The sequence below is a fragment of the Geospiza fortis genome, unplaced genomic scaffold (assembly GCF_000277835.1).
Source record: "Geospiza fortis unplaced genomic scaffold, GeoFor_1.0 scaffold931, whole genome shotgun sequence".
NCBI lineage: Eukaryota > Metazoa > Chordata > Aves > Passeriformes > Thraupidae > Geospiza > Geospiza fortis.
Window position 1 is genome coordinate 81,581 of NW_005054709.1, and position 16,316 is coordinate 97,896.

Here is a 16,316-nt window from a genome sequence, read left to right on the forward strand (position 1 = left end):
AATACCAAAAATCTCATCTCATGAATGCAGTCGGGAATGTGGAATTTGTGGGTAAATCATAATGTGGTTCATGGGGTCAGCAGAGGAGGATAAACCTGCCACTTACAGATGTTCCAGGCAATAAAAAGGGACCGTAAAGAAAAGCCCCTTGTTGCCAGGCAAAGCCACAGGCACAGAATTGAGCCGTGCCTGAGGCCTCCCGCTTTCCTGGGGAGCAGGGAAGGGGTTAAGTGTGGAGCTGAGCACTCAGCTTGTTCTGTATTATGTCCAGGTGGCATGACGTGTGAACAGACGAAAGATAAAAATCACAGCGGATAAAATCACAGAGGAAATGGCTCTGTCTGAGCCCAGATCACGACGCCTTGCGCTGACCCCACAACCTGAGCTCCATCAGTCAAGTTGTCCTTCCCTTGACTTCTCACCCCATGCTCTGCTGCTGCTGCTACTCCATAAAAGAGGAGGGTGGTGGGAGGAGGGGAGAGGCAGCTCAGCCCGATGACTAAGAGGGTCCGAGGACACAGGTCAAGTTCTTTCTGCTGGAGTCTGGAAGGGAAAGCTGAGTACTCTACCAGACCCTGCTATAAAATGATCTTCCCCATAAAAGGACTGAAAAGTAACTGGGAGGAGAGTGTGGTCCCGTCCTGCCTTGGCTGGGGATGGGGATGGGGGTGGTGGAGCAGAGCCAGGCTGTCCCAGAGCCACGGAGCAGTAGCAGTGTCAGGGCCTGGGGCTTTGCTTGGGAAGGTGTCACGTCTGTGACTTGTCTGTCACTGGGTCCCTTCCCACCCAGCTCTGCTGACAGGAGGCCAGGGAAGAGACCAAACCACCCTGGGTAAGGATGCTGCTGCTGTGCCCTTGGTGCTTGGTCACCTTCGAGAGAGAAAGTCTTTGAGGGCTTGGATCAATTCTGTGGGCATCTCTGGGGGGAATGAATCTCCTCAGTCTCCTTCATCAGAGACAGGTGGCATCGGTGACAGAAATAGTGTGCCACTGTCCCAGAGCCAGGCACCACAGCTGTGGGCACGGGCACTCTCCAAGCTTCGCTCTCAAAGGAGCCATGTTCGCCGCGAGGGCCGGAGGATGCTGGAATTTGCTCCCTTTGTCTGATCCAAAAGTGTCTCGTTTTGGGGAAGGCCTTCTGGGCATGCTGCATAAGACATCTGTTTTACAGGGTGTTTAGGACGGGGCTCAACTCAGCCTTCCCAAAACTGGGAAGGGCTGGGAAGTGGTTCCCAGTAGTAGCTGGCCGAGTTCCCCTGCCCTAATTATCTTTTGCAGCCCTGGGATTTGAATGTGTTACCAATGACACTGTGCTGGGGCAATAAGAAGTGGGAGGGAGTTTTTAGGTGATTAGGCTGTAAATTTCTCTGTACATTTAAAAAACAAAAAAGGTGCTTTGCCTGTGGTATAAAGACGCAAGAAACCACAGCTCTGGTGGCTTCATGCCTGCATGGCAACTTGTATTTTCAATTCACCTTTAACTAGTTCCATGTATATTTTGGTTTAGTTTAACCCAGCAGAGCTTAATTGGAATTTTCGCACCAGAATGGCCAAGCTGGTTTCGAGCTGGCACTCCCTGAGCTGCAGGTGGGCTTTGTTGGTAGAAATGCCTGCAGAGGTACTGGAGACTGAGTTGCTGGGAACAGAGCTATGGCAGGAAAGTGCTTGGGCATCAGGTGCTGGGAGGCCTTCAGGCAAAAGGGGAGTGTGGCTGAGCTTGGCTTAAGTGTCTGCTGAGTCTTCTGCCCTATGTGAAAATTATGCCAAAGGACCAAATGCTCCGAAGTCAACCATATTTCATGATGACCCATCCCAGGGCTGGGTGCACCAGTGGTGATGCCAGGGGAAGGTTTAGAAATCCCGCTCCTCTCTGGAGCACTGCTCCCCCAAGGCTGTGATTGTGATTATTGCCTGCTCAGAGGGGCAGGGTGGGCACCTCCAGACAGAGACATGACCTGGAACAAGGAGCATGGTGATGTACCCATTAAATAGTGATTTAGAGCCTAATGAACATCACATTCTGCCTCCCCTTGCTGTGAGGAAGGTCAGGGTAGGATGACCAGGCCCTGCATATGAGCAAAGGTGTGTCTTGGCTTGACAGCATCTCTCGTGCCTTTGACAGCATGTGTGGTTCAGACAGTGCAAGCAGCTGCTGACAAGACTGAGACTTCCCTGTCCTGGCCAGGAAGGGCTGTCCCAGGAGCACAGGTTTCAGCAAGGACATGGAGGATGTCCACACAAACATACACAACTTTTTTGGGAGCAAGATGCTTGTCTGTGAGCAAAGCCACCTCTGTGTGTGGCACAAGGGGCAGCTGCATTTGGCGCTCACAGCAGGCTCGGCAGGGTGTGAGCAGACAGAGCAGCAGCCCATCTGTGTGTGTCTGCTCCTGGAGAGGCTGGAGAGCATCACCACTCCTCCTCCCCAGGGAAAGCAGCTCCGTGGCACGACCTCCCACCTGGGGAAACGAGATCAGCAAATGACTCCTAAGTAGCATGTCCATCACTGTCAAATTGACCACGGATGTCAAGCGTGAACCGGCTGTCCCCGCGGCGTGGCCGGAGCCAGCCCCTTAGCTGGCTGAGCCGAGCTCTGCTGACTCCCCGTGATAGCATTTTAATGTGAGGGATGACAGAGGCCTCCAAGTTAATGTCTGCAGAGAGGTGACAGTTTTGAATGTCAGCCAAAGTGGAAGGCCTGCCTGGAATTTCGCAGAGAGGGAAGAGGATGGGCGTGAAATTAGCCCAGGCAACCGTGTCTGCCGGCAGCCTCGCGGCGCTGATACCTGGTGCTCCCAAAGCTGGCAGCCTGAGCAGAGCCTTCCCCCCGGACCTCAAAGGGCCACCCACGTGTGGCTCTTCCCAGGAGGGTCTCCAAGGGCTGGAGAAGGGATTTGAGCCTGGAGATCCCCATTGCACTCCCGCGAGGACCATGGGGATGTGGAGATGGAGGCAGAAATGCCGCGCTGGCGATAGGAGGTGGAGATGAGGTGGGAGCCAAGCTGGTGTCTGCCCACCATTATTAAAAATAACCAGTGCATGTATTTAGATGAAGCCTGGCTCTCAGGAGCTTGGCTGGCTGCCTGAACAGCCCCATGGAGTCCCACAAGGAAGGCACTCCTGGTGATTAAAATCTGATGGCAAAGAGCATCCGAGTAATTCCTAAACAGCTCATTCACAGGAGGGAGTGAAAGCCTCCTGATGCTCCTTCTGCAGATGAGGAAATGGGCAGTACAAATCAGTCCATCCCAAATGAGCAGGTATTCCTGTCCCCTTCCCCAGCCTAGGGCCAGGGAGCTTGCTTTGCTGTGCCTCAGTTTCCCTCCTCTCCATGGGCATAAAATCTGGATTTCTTTAAGGAGAAATATTGGAGAAAATAAATGGCTTCAGGGTTGCAAAGGGCCTGAAGACTGCAGGTGGGAGGCATTCCCGAAAGGAGACGAAGGCAATGACAAGATACTGAGCACAGCCAAGAGCTAGGCTGGATTTATTAAAGAAAAAACGAGGGAGACATCTGTGGTCAGCTTGATAAATTGTCTCCCCCTCAAAGCCGTGTTTCTGTGTTATTGTCCGCCTGTGATGGGATCTTGACAAACTCTTCCCCGGGCTCAGGGGCTAATTGCTGAGTTCACAGAGTTGCAGATGGTCTTCCATGCTGTCATCTGAGCTGGCACTGGGCTGAACTGGCTGTAGACTGGCCATTGGGAAACCATTAATGGGTTTGTTTGGTAATGCAATACAGGGCACAGTATTTCCTTTTAAGTCCAGTAGAGCCCAAACTCTTCCATTTGCTGGAGAAGAGTCAGTTTCTGTTTGTGCTCCTTGTGAAATCCTGTCTGTGGTATGCAAAAGGACTTTCAGAAACCCGGTGTTGGATGGCCAGAAGATCAGGAAGAAGATGCTCTGCTTCTCCTTACTGCAAAAGCCCAGGGAGGAGGAAAAAGTTTGGTTGTCTGTGTTCCAGCAAAGCCACGACTTGGGAACTCTGGTGGCCTGCTGCCACCCTGTAGGGATACCCTCTGACTTGAATATTTGGGAAGTCACAGCTTTGACACAAGAGAGCTTTGTGAGAGAAATTGCCTGATTCCCAAGCAGGATTTTGACTGAGAGCTGTTTCAATAGAAATCTGTCTTTCTATTTGTGTGTAGATAAGGCAGCGTAAGGAATGCTGTCAGATAAATGGTGGTGGCTCATGAGGAGCAGGATTGTAGTGGGCAAATCTCTTCAGAAAATATCTTCTGGGTGTTGGAAGGTCCTAGGGATTCCAGGAGCTGCTAAACCAATCCTGTGTTGCTGGGGTGGCACCTCAGACTAGGCTGAGGTGGTGGTAACAGAAGTGGTGAGTTGTGGCTGCTCTTCTTGCCAGGGTTTCACCTCCAGCTGACTACAGCCATGTGGAAAAGGAGATGAAGGATTTGTCCACCCCTTGCTTGAAGGTAAGAATCCTGCTTTGTTGTTGCACTGAGGGCAGAAGAGTGGCTGCAGGCCAGTTACACAGAAAACCCCACCAGAACGCTTCACAGATAGGTCAAATGTCCATTATAAGTAAAAAACCAACAGACAAACAACAAAAAACCCACAAAAATTCCCACCAAAAAGCCAACACACCCACAAACCAAAAACCACTTCCAAGTGGGAAAAAAAAAAAGAATGAACTGTGGACCCCCTAGTTCTCAGCACCCCAGAAGTTCAAGTTAGTGTTGGCTGGTTTTAGCTGGATACTGAAATGAAATGGTATTGGTGCTGAGAAAAGCCTCTTAAAATAAGGAGAAAGCCTAAAATGAATCCTAAATTCCTTACTCTAAGTTTAAGGCTGTCTTTATAAGCCTGGGCCATTGACTGGAGAAATGCTGGCCTTTGTTTCATTATTTTTCTTGGCAGCACTTTGACCTTTAGGTATCTCCTGGCCTTGACCTCAGCTCTTTCCCAGCCAGGCAGGCGTGGAGGAATGCTGCAGTTTGCAGGCTCTTAATCCCAATATATCAAACGCCAGTCTTGAGGAGCACTGCTGGAATCTGCTGGAGCATTGACCCGTGCTGTCCTTGTCTGCACTGCTCCGTGGCTCCTCTGAGAGCCTTGAAGGACACTTCTCTGCCCAGGAGGATGTGGACCCTTCTCCTGCGTGGGAGAGATGTCACAGGGAGGCTCTGGCTCCACCAGGAGGGTGTCTCTCATCATCTCATGGTGGATAACTTCCCTGCCATCCCTGCTGTCACGCAGAGCACTCGCTCTCCTCCCCACCGGTTCATTTTGCAGAGCCTGTTGTCTCCCAAAGTGTGGGTGGAGGCACTGTGGGAGAAGAAGACCTTCTGTGGATTAAACTCCAATTTGCTGCCATCTCTGCCTCCTCTGCTGAGAGCTGTGGCTGAGCAGGTTCCCCCTCCTCAGGCTGAGGCTAGAGCTAACTCAGGGGAGAGATGTGTGCGGTCGTTTATCCTCCTCATCGACAGATGGGATCCGACAGCTTCTTCCCTTATGCAGTCACAGACTCCACAGCTTGCATCTTTTCCCCTTTTCTGCCAGGAATAACTTTAAGGGGGGCTTTAAAAAATGGTTCATTAATGTTCTGGAAATGTTGTTTTGTGTGTGAATTGCAGGAACTATTTACAGTAACTTCTCAAATGAACCTTGCGAAAGGGGAATAATTTTGCTCTGTGCAAATTTCGCAGCCTTTTACTGCTCTGATTTTTATTTGGTTTTTTTTTTCCTTTTCCTGACAGCATCTACATTTTAAAGTTATGGCTCCAGGCTTAAGAAACCCAGTGTCTTTTTGGACCAGGTGAATTATGAATCAGCCTTGAACTCCTTTCATAGTGCTGAGTATTAATGTGTCCATATTGCAGAGGGTTAGTGACTTAGCCAGTGGGTTGTGCAGAGAGCAAAGAGGGGACTTGAGGTCTCCAAGTGTTTAAGGCAGGGCACTATATTCATTCCCTGCTAGACAGATGGGAGACAGTGAGGCCCATGGACCTTGGAGAAATTAATGGAGCTCTCTGAAAAAAACCCCATCCTGCTTAGAAATGAAATGTTAGCTGCACTTCTGTGTGCTCTGTGTGGCTGCCTTTATTTTTATTGGTCCCTCATCCATTAAAGTTGTCACCTCCTGATGTCATCCCAACTTTCTGTGTTGGGAGAAGGCTCGGTGGAAGAGCCCTTGCATGAAACATGGGGATATTGGCCAGTTGTGCTGCCTGCATCTCGTTTTAATGGGGGTCGTTAACCAATTATCAGCTTAACTGAAGATACTTGCTGTAAATTTAATTAAAACGGATTATGTGAGATTTTTCTTGGATGGGAGCTTTGGTGTGCTGTAAGGTGGGAGACAGCTTGCCCAGGCAGAGGGTCAGTGGGCAGGCAGCTGGCCTGGGTGTGTGACTGGAACAGTTTGGTCAATATTTTGGTCAATATTGGTCAGGTCTGGAACAGTTTGGTCAATATTTTGGCCTGGTCAGTTTTGTGGATCTTTCCTGACTTTCATTAATTACTTGCAGATCCTGGGTTTCTGGAGAAAGATGCTTTGGATAATGCTGCAGCCCCTCTTGTCCCCAATATCCTGAGGCTTTTTCCTACCTCTCAAACCCATCCTGCTGGCTTTGGGTTTTGACTTGCATTATTTATTGTTCCCTTTACATCAGCCCCTCTGCTGAAGCCAAACCTTGTCTCATTGAGCTTGGCTTCTTGGCAAGTCTGAATCTTGCAAATATGTCCAGGTTCAGAAGAAAAACAACTGTTTAAGGATTTAGAATTCAATTGAAAGCCAAAATGAAATACAACATTTCATTCTGGATAATTAATATAGTTCTTTTGATAGAATAGCCCTGATATTTTTGTTGATATTTAGTAATAAGTGCTGTCACTGAAATGCTTCTTTTCAAATATAATTTTAATTGAATTTGAAGCAAAAGGCATTTCAAGATGAGGAAAACTGAACTGCTGGGCTCAGAAATATTGCAGATAGACATCCTGATTTTTCAGAATTAAAATATTTCAGTCTGAAGAGCTTTCAATGTGAAGGAGTCCGGAGTGATTTGAGGAGTGTATCAATGTTCCTGAATCTGCATTTTCCCCTGCTTATAGACACAGTATGTGTGTGTGGTAATGGAACATTTTTTACCTACTTCCACAGTAAATGAGTAGCTAGCACAGTTCTTTGGTGAAAAAACTTAGAATTTAAATAGACAAGCTGGCAGGTTATTTAATCTCTGGATAATTTTGCCTGCCAGCAAAAGAGTATTTTTCAGTTGCCCAGCTCAGTCTTTGGCCAAGCCAAGAACTGAAGCTGGGTTTTCTGAGTCCTTGTCCCATGTCCCAGAACAAGATCCCTGTCTTCTCTCTTTGTCTGCAGTTTGTGATAGATCACCCAAGTCTCCTGACATAATTTCTCTTCTGCTCCCTGACTGTATGATTTGAAACTTTTATAAACAGGCCACAGCAAATGCATGTGACACACAAAAATATGGGTATTCATCAAAGCAGCACAGCTGCTCCCGAAACAATGGTGCTAAGGAAGCCCATTCATACTAATTACAGCAGCACAAAGAATTGTGTTGCTAAATTTGCTGGCAGGTCCAAAAAATGTTTTGGCTTGACCTGAAACAGTCTCTTTTGGGGGAGAAGGTTTTGGCAAGTTGAAATGCTTTAGTTTCACTCTAGGAGCAGCATTTTGTTCTGAAGCGAAGTGTTGGCTTCAAGTGGAGACGAGGAGTTAGAAGATGGAACTTTGGTTTCAATTCCAAGCGAAGTTTTTTGTTTGTTTGTTTTGAAGGAAAGAATGTTTTTTCTCTTACCCTTGAGTTTGATAAAAAGGGATAAGTGGAATGGTGGTTTGGACAGCTTGTTCTCCCCAGTCTGAACTCTTCAGCTGCTGGAGAATGGCCTGACCCTTCTGCAAGCACCAGGAGAAACACCTCACTGAGGGTCAGAGGCCCAGGTGACATGTCCCTTCTCTGCTTTGGCCCCAAAATTGTGCTATGCTAATGACTCTGGTGAAGCCCAGTAGCCCTTGTGTGCTGTGGGAGAGACAGAACAGGGGCAATTCCTCTCCTAAATCTCTTTGTTCTGAGCCCAGAAAGAACAGAGTGTAATTACACTCCACATACCAATATTTCTGTGTACTCTGATGACATTCCAACCGCACAATAATATTTTCCTTTCTGAAAATAGCAGGCTGATTTAGTGAGATCCTTGAATGTTTAGAAAGTCTGAAAATGCATAATTAAGGTATCCAGCCAACTCCCCCTTTTGCCTTGTAATTATTGTGTGTTGATAATCACCCCGAATGACTTCCACCACCCGCTCAAGCTTAGCTTTGCCCCGCAGATCTGTCAAAACAGAGACGTGTATCAACATCTCAATTTGCTATTACAACAGAGGGAACAAACTTCCCTTCCCCTTCAGATGAATCGATTTTCAACGTAATTTCACAATCGTGCAGTGGGTAGAATGCACAGGCACAGCCTCTGCATGCCTTTCTCATCAAAATCTTACCTGCATGAACTTCCCAGTTTATCATTGGGATTGGGTACCTAGAACAGCCCCAAAGAGCTGCCTGGAGGGATGGGAGGTAAAAGGCCAGCAGCCTCATGCCAGACATCTGAACTGAGGTGAAAAAGCAAAATGTTTCCAGCCCACCTCAGCCCTGCTGGCTTCAGCAGCTTTGTTTGTGTGACAGGGTGCACGCTGGAGCCCGCGTGAGTTGATGGCAAAACTGTGCTTCATGTTGTTTCAGTCCCTGCTTTTATTAAGCAGCCATTTGGATGACATATGGAAATTAATGTTATATTTAGGCATGTTGTCCACGAAGACAGTTACAAAGCTATTTTTAACCCTAATACTTTTACTAATCCTTCTAAAACCCACCAAGGGGCACTAATTCTGCTCCAGCAGCACAGGAAGACTCAGCCGAGTCTTTAGGGGTGTATTTCTGGGTGGGAAGATGTTTGCTAGAATAACCCATTCACTTCACTCTGATTCTGCTCTTATCTCAAGTTGCTCTGCCCTCCTCGCCAGCATCCCACTGATTCCTTTGGCTTGCCATCCCCACAACCTTGCTGCAGCAAGTCCCAGGACTTGGCAAACACCTCGGGCTGCTCGTGGCTCTGGCAAGCACCAGCAGCTGTGTTGCAGATCTGTTCCAACACACATCTGTGTGGGGCTGTTCCTGTGCTGGCCGTGTCAAAATCTGGGGTGCTGCTGCTCCTGCATGCCCAGTGTTGCTCCAGGTGCTTGCTCCCTAACCCTAACCCTAACCCTGCCCACAGAGCACACCAGCCCACCAGCAGCACTCCTTTTTCCTTTAAAAAAAGACTTTTCCCCAAGCCTTTGTGCAAGGGAGAAGCCATAAAGATGGGGTTAACAGCTGACATCGTGGATGGGCCATCCAAGTTGCCAACGGAGATGCGAAAGCACCACTGAAAGCTCTGAGATTGATTTCTTCAGGAGCTTTTGCGGAGAGGCCAGAGGCAGCGTGCCAAGATCTCCCGGGATGGCTCCTGTCTGGGGTATTGCAGCACATTCCTGCCCATGAAACCCTCGTTGTAACCCACTGGTGTGTTCGGCGGGATGTCTGCAGAAGGCTCCGTTCCCTGCCCCAGGCACGGCCTCCCCCAGGGGCCAGCGTGTCACTGTAATGCGACTCCTCAGCTTGATCCAGCTGCTGGGTGGGGAGAGAAGGAGTTCTCTCCCTGCCGGGATGCCAGCCCGGCTCAGCCTCAGATAATCCAGCCTCTATTTTTGGCATTTTTTTCCTATTATTTTTAATTTTCCCCCCCTTTTTCCTAGGCGTCTCCTGCCGCCCCCCATCACCTGCAGGCCTTGGGAGATGTGCGTGCCTCCTCCCGTGGCTGTGCTGGGCAGCGAGCGGGGATGATTACCTTGCACTCCTGCACTGCAGTGCAGTGATGATGGCAATTTATCAGGCTGCTCCCTGGTGGACTGGACTTGACCTGGACACGAGAGCCTCAGTGCTTCCAAACAGCTCCACTCACTCACGTGGTGCCCACTCCAGCTTTCCTGGAAGGCAGGCGGATCTGGCGGGAACTGCCTGACACGCCGCCATGGATGCAAAATAACCTTCAGTTAGGAGGGGGAAAAGAAAGGATAATAAGAAAGAAAAGAAACAGAAAAAAACAACCAACCTTCTGCCCACGATCCCGTGGTAACCCTAGAAATATGGGCATTAACGTCCAGCGAGCTTTCTCCTCTGGATGAGGGGGGAGTTAATGGGTTTGGATTATTTGTGGTTATCTGGATTTCAGATTGACACCATAAATATTCAAACTCTGAACCTGGCTGGATGCAGCCGCTGTTGACTTTTGTATGACCTAGCTGGAAACTTTAAATCAGCTGTCGACTTGACTTTCAAGGGAGTGAAATGCTCCAAATCCACTAGATAGCATCTCCTTGGTGTTTTATTACCTCCTGAGAACCTCACTTTGGTAGGGACCCAGCTCCAGGCTCCTATCAGAAAGCAGGGCTTTGTTAAGCTTGCAAAGTTGTTAAACCAGCCATGTGGGAATAAGGGTGTCCTACCTTGTGGCAACACACAGGGCTTATTATACTGAAAGTACATGATTAATACACAAGCAAAATGAGTCCAGATGCAAGCCTAGCATTGTGTTATTAATGGGCTAACACAGATCTCTATCAATGGTGCTCTCTGTCTGCTGGATCACGTTGGATGCTTTCAGTGAGCTTTTTTGGATTTTTTTTTAAGCATTCCTTTGTCTTTTGAAATGGAGGTACAGGGCTTTTCTGAAGGCATTGAGTAGGTTTTGCTGCCAATGTAGAGTGTGCTGTCATTTTGGTCAAGAGTCCAGGGCTGGTTTTTAAAGTGCTGGGTGAGTCAGAAGTGACATATGGTGAGCAATTGTGAGGGTGGGCCAGCAGTGATGCCTTGGAGTGGCTACCTAAAACAGAGGCTAGACAAGATTAAGAGAATAAAAGTGGGTATTTATTGAAGGTCTTCAAATAGCTACACCTTGGGCAGTCAAAAGCCTCCAAGTGGCTACACCCAGGATGGACAATGGTCTTGAGTTTTTCAGACAGATGCAAGTTTGGTCCATTTACATATCAGGGGTTAATCCTCCAATTACAGCTTTAATGAAGTAATATTCCCCCAGTTTTCTGCCCCCAACTCACTTTTGTTTATACTCTTTGGGGCCTGAGGCAGTAGGGTGTCCTTGAGTTTCAGGCCTAGAAAGGAATTGTTTTATCTAGCCAAAATGTGAAGACAGCAGCTGACACTCTGTATGGAGTTTACAGTTATTCACTAAAGCAGTATAGGATCTGAAAAATATAAAAGCTACATCCTAAGGCACCAGCAGTGCCACCTTGAAGGGCACTTTCTCGCCCAGTGACAGAGCAGAGCAGCCCTCTAACACCAGAATCATCACAGCAAGCAGAGTGTTCAGCACTGCCAGCTTCATGAGTGTCACAGTGGCCACAGTGGTGGTAAAGGTTATGGCCTTTGCAGGAGAAAGAGACTCCAAGAGCATTTTGGTGATTGCATCGTGGCAGTGGGGAGGGCAGTGACAGACAGTCCCTGCTCTGCAGAGCTGGGCAGTGCCTCCAGGGTGATGCTCTGAATGCTCAGAGATGGATAAGTTGTGGCTGGATGTTTTGCCAGAGTTGAGAGAGAACCTGCAGTGTGGCTGGAATCAAACCTCCAAATCTTTGTAGCCCTATGGGAGATACCAGAGAGCTCTTTGCCTCTTTTTCCCTCAGTTCCCAGCTGAGGGCTAACCTTCCCAAAGCCATGGATGGATTTGACTGCCCAGCCCCAAGGCTGGTCTGGTTCACAGCAGTGTGGGGCACTCAAACACCAACAGTGGTGTGGCATGAAGTGGTTTTGGGTCCACGCAAAGTACGGTTTTAAAAATGCAGGGGCTGGCAAGTCCAGGCTGACAGCTTTTAGACTAATTGGTTTGATGGTCCAGACCTCTAATGTAATGTTTTATCACATCCAACAGATTTCTGTTCCAAATTCCCTGAGGAGATCCCTAAAATAGCTGCTCAATGAAAAGCTTTTCCCTGCAGCTAAGTGAGAGGTGCTGGCATTTGAGAGATTTTGGAAAACCAGCCCACAACCTTATGGATTATTTCCCATCTCCTTTGCTTCTCTGACTGTGAATCAAAGGCAAATGGCTGGGAGTTGTAGTGGCCAGGGCTCCAGGTGCTCATTCCATCCCCACCTCTGCTGGGAAGGTGCTTTTTCTTGTGGTTCCTGCTCCTGGTGCTTTGAGATCCCTCTCTGCAGAAGTGCCCAGAGACACCTGGACACCATACACACAGCGGTTTGGAAGTCCCAGCATGGCCACAGCTGTCCCCTCATGCCTCCAGCCCGCATGGTGTCTTATCCTGCAGCCTGCAGGCAGTGGGTTCTTTGTCTTGGTTTGCAAAGACAGGAGTCTGCTAAGGAAGGCAGGAGCCTCCCCTGAAATGGAGAATGTAAACCCTCCCCCTCCCTCTGAATCACTATAAATTTTAAATTACGGGGCTCTCAGGCAAAAATATGGGAGCAGGAATAACAGTTCTTTAATAGTGAAAAGAAAAAATAAAAGAATAAAATAAACAATGCAGTCCACTAGAACAACACTGACAGAGTCAGAACCCACTCTGTGGGTCAGGGTGTTGGTGGCAGTCCCATTGGAAATGTGGCTGCAGCCCTCCTGCAGTGTCAGGTGTGGTTCTGTTGGAGCAAGGGGGATCTGTAGAGAAGGATGGATTCTTCCTCCAAAGATCCAGTGGCAGAAGAGGCAGCTGCTGTTCCTCTGGGGAATTCAGTGGAGAAAGCTGTGCTGGTGTCTCAAAACCTCTGGATTATATCCAGGTAGGAATGTCTGAAACCTCAGATTGTATCCAGGTACGAATGTTTGGCTCTTCCCTCTGGTCTCACATCTCACAATGGGATGTTATAGTTCTTATCAGCCATGCTCTGACATTCAATAGTCTGTTATCAGCAGATGTCCCCTCCCAGGGAGGAGTGGGTGTGGTCACTCAAAGAGAGAGATAAGGCAAACTGCCCACTTGACAAAGATTATCTGCCATACAGATGGCAATTGAAAACATCTTGCATTGCAATCTTCAACATCTTGTAGGGACACCTTCCTCCAAGCTCACTCCTGGTTATGAAGATATCTGGGCTCTCTGGTACAGCCCCATGTGCCTTGTGCTTTTTAATACCATCTCTGAGTTGCTCTCTGCCGACTAAGATTAATTGAATATGTAAAACAATAGGTGCAAGGAATTAATACAGGGCTTTGTAATACAAGATGACTTTTATTCTGGTTTGAATACTTCACACAGCAGCTATAAGTGCATTAGTTTTATTGATCTATATTCACAGAATTATTTAAATGTACCCTCTGGTGCTGAGTGTCAGGGATTTTCCAATGCTTGCCACTATGCATTTTTCATTAGAGGCTAGCGAAGGTAGATTCAAACTTTGACTGCCCAGGCAAGATTAATTTCATCTTGACAGCCCCAGCCAAACACAGGCAGAGTGTTTTGAGAGCTGACCACTAACCATGGTCTCACACCACGTCCCCTGGAGCGGTTTCCTGGGCTGCCTCCTTTGGGCTCTCCTGCCTCGTCAGTGCTGCCAGGGTACACTGGCTCCCAAACACCCTGGCTCCAGCAAGGCTTTTCTTCTGCATTCTGTTTTAAAGAATGAAAATGGATGGGTTCCTATATATAGCTGAAACTCTTGCATTAAAACCCTGTCTGTACCATGCATACTAAGCCTGGCCTGATCTTTCAAGGTCGGATGTTTGGCAGGTGCCAACGCTCTGTAGCTGGTAGAACATTTCTTCCATCCAAATGTGACTGGATTGCCTTGTATTTAATCAGATTTTTTTCCCTCTGCTTTTGTCTTAAAAATGCTCAGTTCATTCTCTTTCCTTTCCCTAGTGAGGAATTTAAAGGGGGAAAAAAAGAGGTGAAAGACCAACTTAATTTTTGGTAAAAAGCATTCTCAAGTTTTTCTTTTAATGATGTTTGAGAGCTGTCACTAGCCAATGGAAACCTAACTTGTTTAGTATGAAAAGGACCAAGCTTCCCAGAGAAAAACAAAATGTGATGGGGTTTAGTGGTTAGAAGGGAGGCAGGTGGAAAGGCAGCTTTGCCACCCAGGTTTGTCGTGAGGCTGGGTGAGGAATGGGGGCTCCTGTAAACCCCCTTTCCTGCACTGGGCTGCTTGTTAAGGCCATGGGGAGTCTCTGGTGTCTGGTAAGAGGCTGAGCTCACACTGCAGCCCTTTCTCCAGGGAGGACACTGAGAAGGTGTCTGTCCTTTAGCTGACAGCCTAGTGAGACTAAAACTCTCTGAGTTTTCTGTCTCTCTGCTAAATTGGGTTAAAATTAGCTGACAGGTTCCAAAGCGATTCAAACACAGAAGCCTACGGTGTAATTGCATAAGCCACTTTCCTTGGGAACCAAGCTAAAAAGCAGCAGCATGTTTTACTGCACTTATTATAACAATCATTCTGTGTCTGCTTCAATGTGCACAGCTCTGTCTTGATGTGAACTCGAGGAGTGCTGGAGGGGTACACAGCCCGTGGGCCTCCTTGGGAGGGTGTGTGTGTGGATGCATGCAGCAGGAAAACCTTTGGGATTTGGGATCCCAGCCCAGCAGAGGTGTTGTTATCAACCCTGCTAGCGAGGCTGTGTCTGTTACCATCTAAAGCCTTCTCTGAAGCCAGCCTTGCTCCCCGTGTTTTGTCCTTGGGGCTGGAGGAAGGAGTTCTCAAGGGGATGCTGCTGCCTCTCTTCTGTTTTGCCTTAGGGCTGCTGCTTTCCCATGAGAAGGTTAAAACTGCAACTCTCATCCTTTCAGGATCAGGGAGTGGGATCTCCTCTGGGCCTTGCAGCAGGCAAGTGCTGCCTGCTTCCTTGTCCTGTCCCGGCTGACGGTGGCTGCGAAGCTGTGCCTGGAGAAGGCTATGCCTCAGGGCTGGAGTAAAGCTGTCCCTGGAGAAGGCTGTGCCTCAGGGCTGGAGCAGGGACACGGTTGCTTGCAGCCCTGCTGTGCAGGTGGCCCTCAGGTGTGTCTGCTCCTCCCAGGTGTGTCCTGTGCTCCAGAGCAAGGGCAGAGCCTCGCAGGGCTGTACAGTGTGGAGGGACGTTGCCTCTGCGCTCTACAGACACTTGGAGGAAGATCTTTGCTTTCATATTTTAATGCATTTATTTATTAATGTATGGAGGGGTTAGGATGGAAAACTTGGGGTCACATGGGCCCTGGCATCACCATGTCCCCATGTATTGGCGAAGATGAAACAGGAAAGCCTTGTAAATATGATTGCCTGGCAAAAGATTTTGAGAATATGGAAACTATAAGTGAGATTGAAATGAGAGCAAGCTTTGAGATCCCTCAGTTACTGAATAACTGGAAAACAATGGTATGGCCAGCTGAAGGTAATCCCTTTTTGATGAAACAATACCCTCTGCTTGCAGACAGGTCCAAGGGTCAGAGCAGACCCTGCCAGTTTAGCAGAAGGGGTCCAAAGAGGAGTTTTTAGGGTTTAAAATGTAACACAGAATGGTCATGTAATGATTCTTATAGGCTGTATGTAAATGCTACAGGATTTGTATGTTGTATAGATTGGTTAGTGAGAATGAGAATATTCAGCACAGAAGATTTATGGTATTGTAACAGGAACTTCGCTCTCTTTTACTCTTTTGCTCTCTCTCATCCTCTTTATCAGGCTCTTGCCTTCTCTCTCTTTACCTCTCTCTCCCTCTCTGGGCCCTGCTCTGAGCTGTGCCTGGCAGCTCCCAGCAGGGCCCTGCACCCAGGCCCTTTGCAATAAACCACAAATTCCACGACCTGGCTGCAGAGATCTCTGGTCTCCATCCGTCCTGACCGTGCTACCCCCAACACTCCTACACCCGTGGCTCAGCATCCTCCCCGCAGCAGGGCCGGGAGATGGAGCCGGGCAGGGCATCCCCTCGCTCTTCTGGTCCAGAGCCTTGCCAGGGCCAGCAGCCCCCCAGCAACCCCCCAGAGCCTGCCAGGCGGCTGTGGCGGCGGGTTCGTGAACTTGGCTATGTTTTATAGCCACTAGAGGGGGGTCAGAGACTGCTGCCTTGGGCTGCCGGCTGCGGGGAAGCCCGGCTGGGGGGCTCGGGCTGGGCCCCACCCGGGCCCGCAGCCCTTCCCCGGCTCCCAGCGCCTTTCCCTGGGGAAGGACGGGCTGGCTGCCTCTGCTCCGCTTTCTCCCCATGGGGATGTGGCCGTGTGAGCAGCGCTGCGTTAGCAGGGAGCCGAGCTTGGGAGTCCCGCAGCCCACCGAGCTCAGCTCCAGCAGCACTCTGTAACCC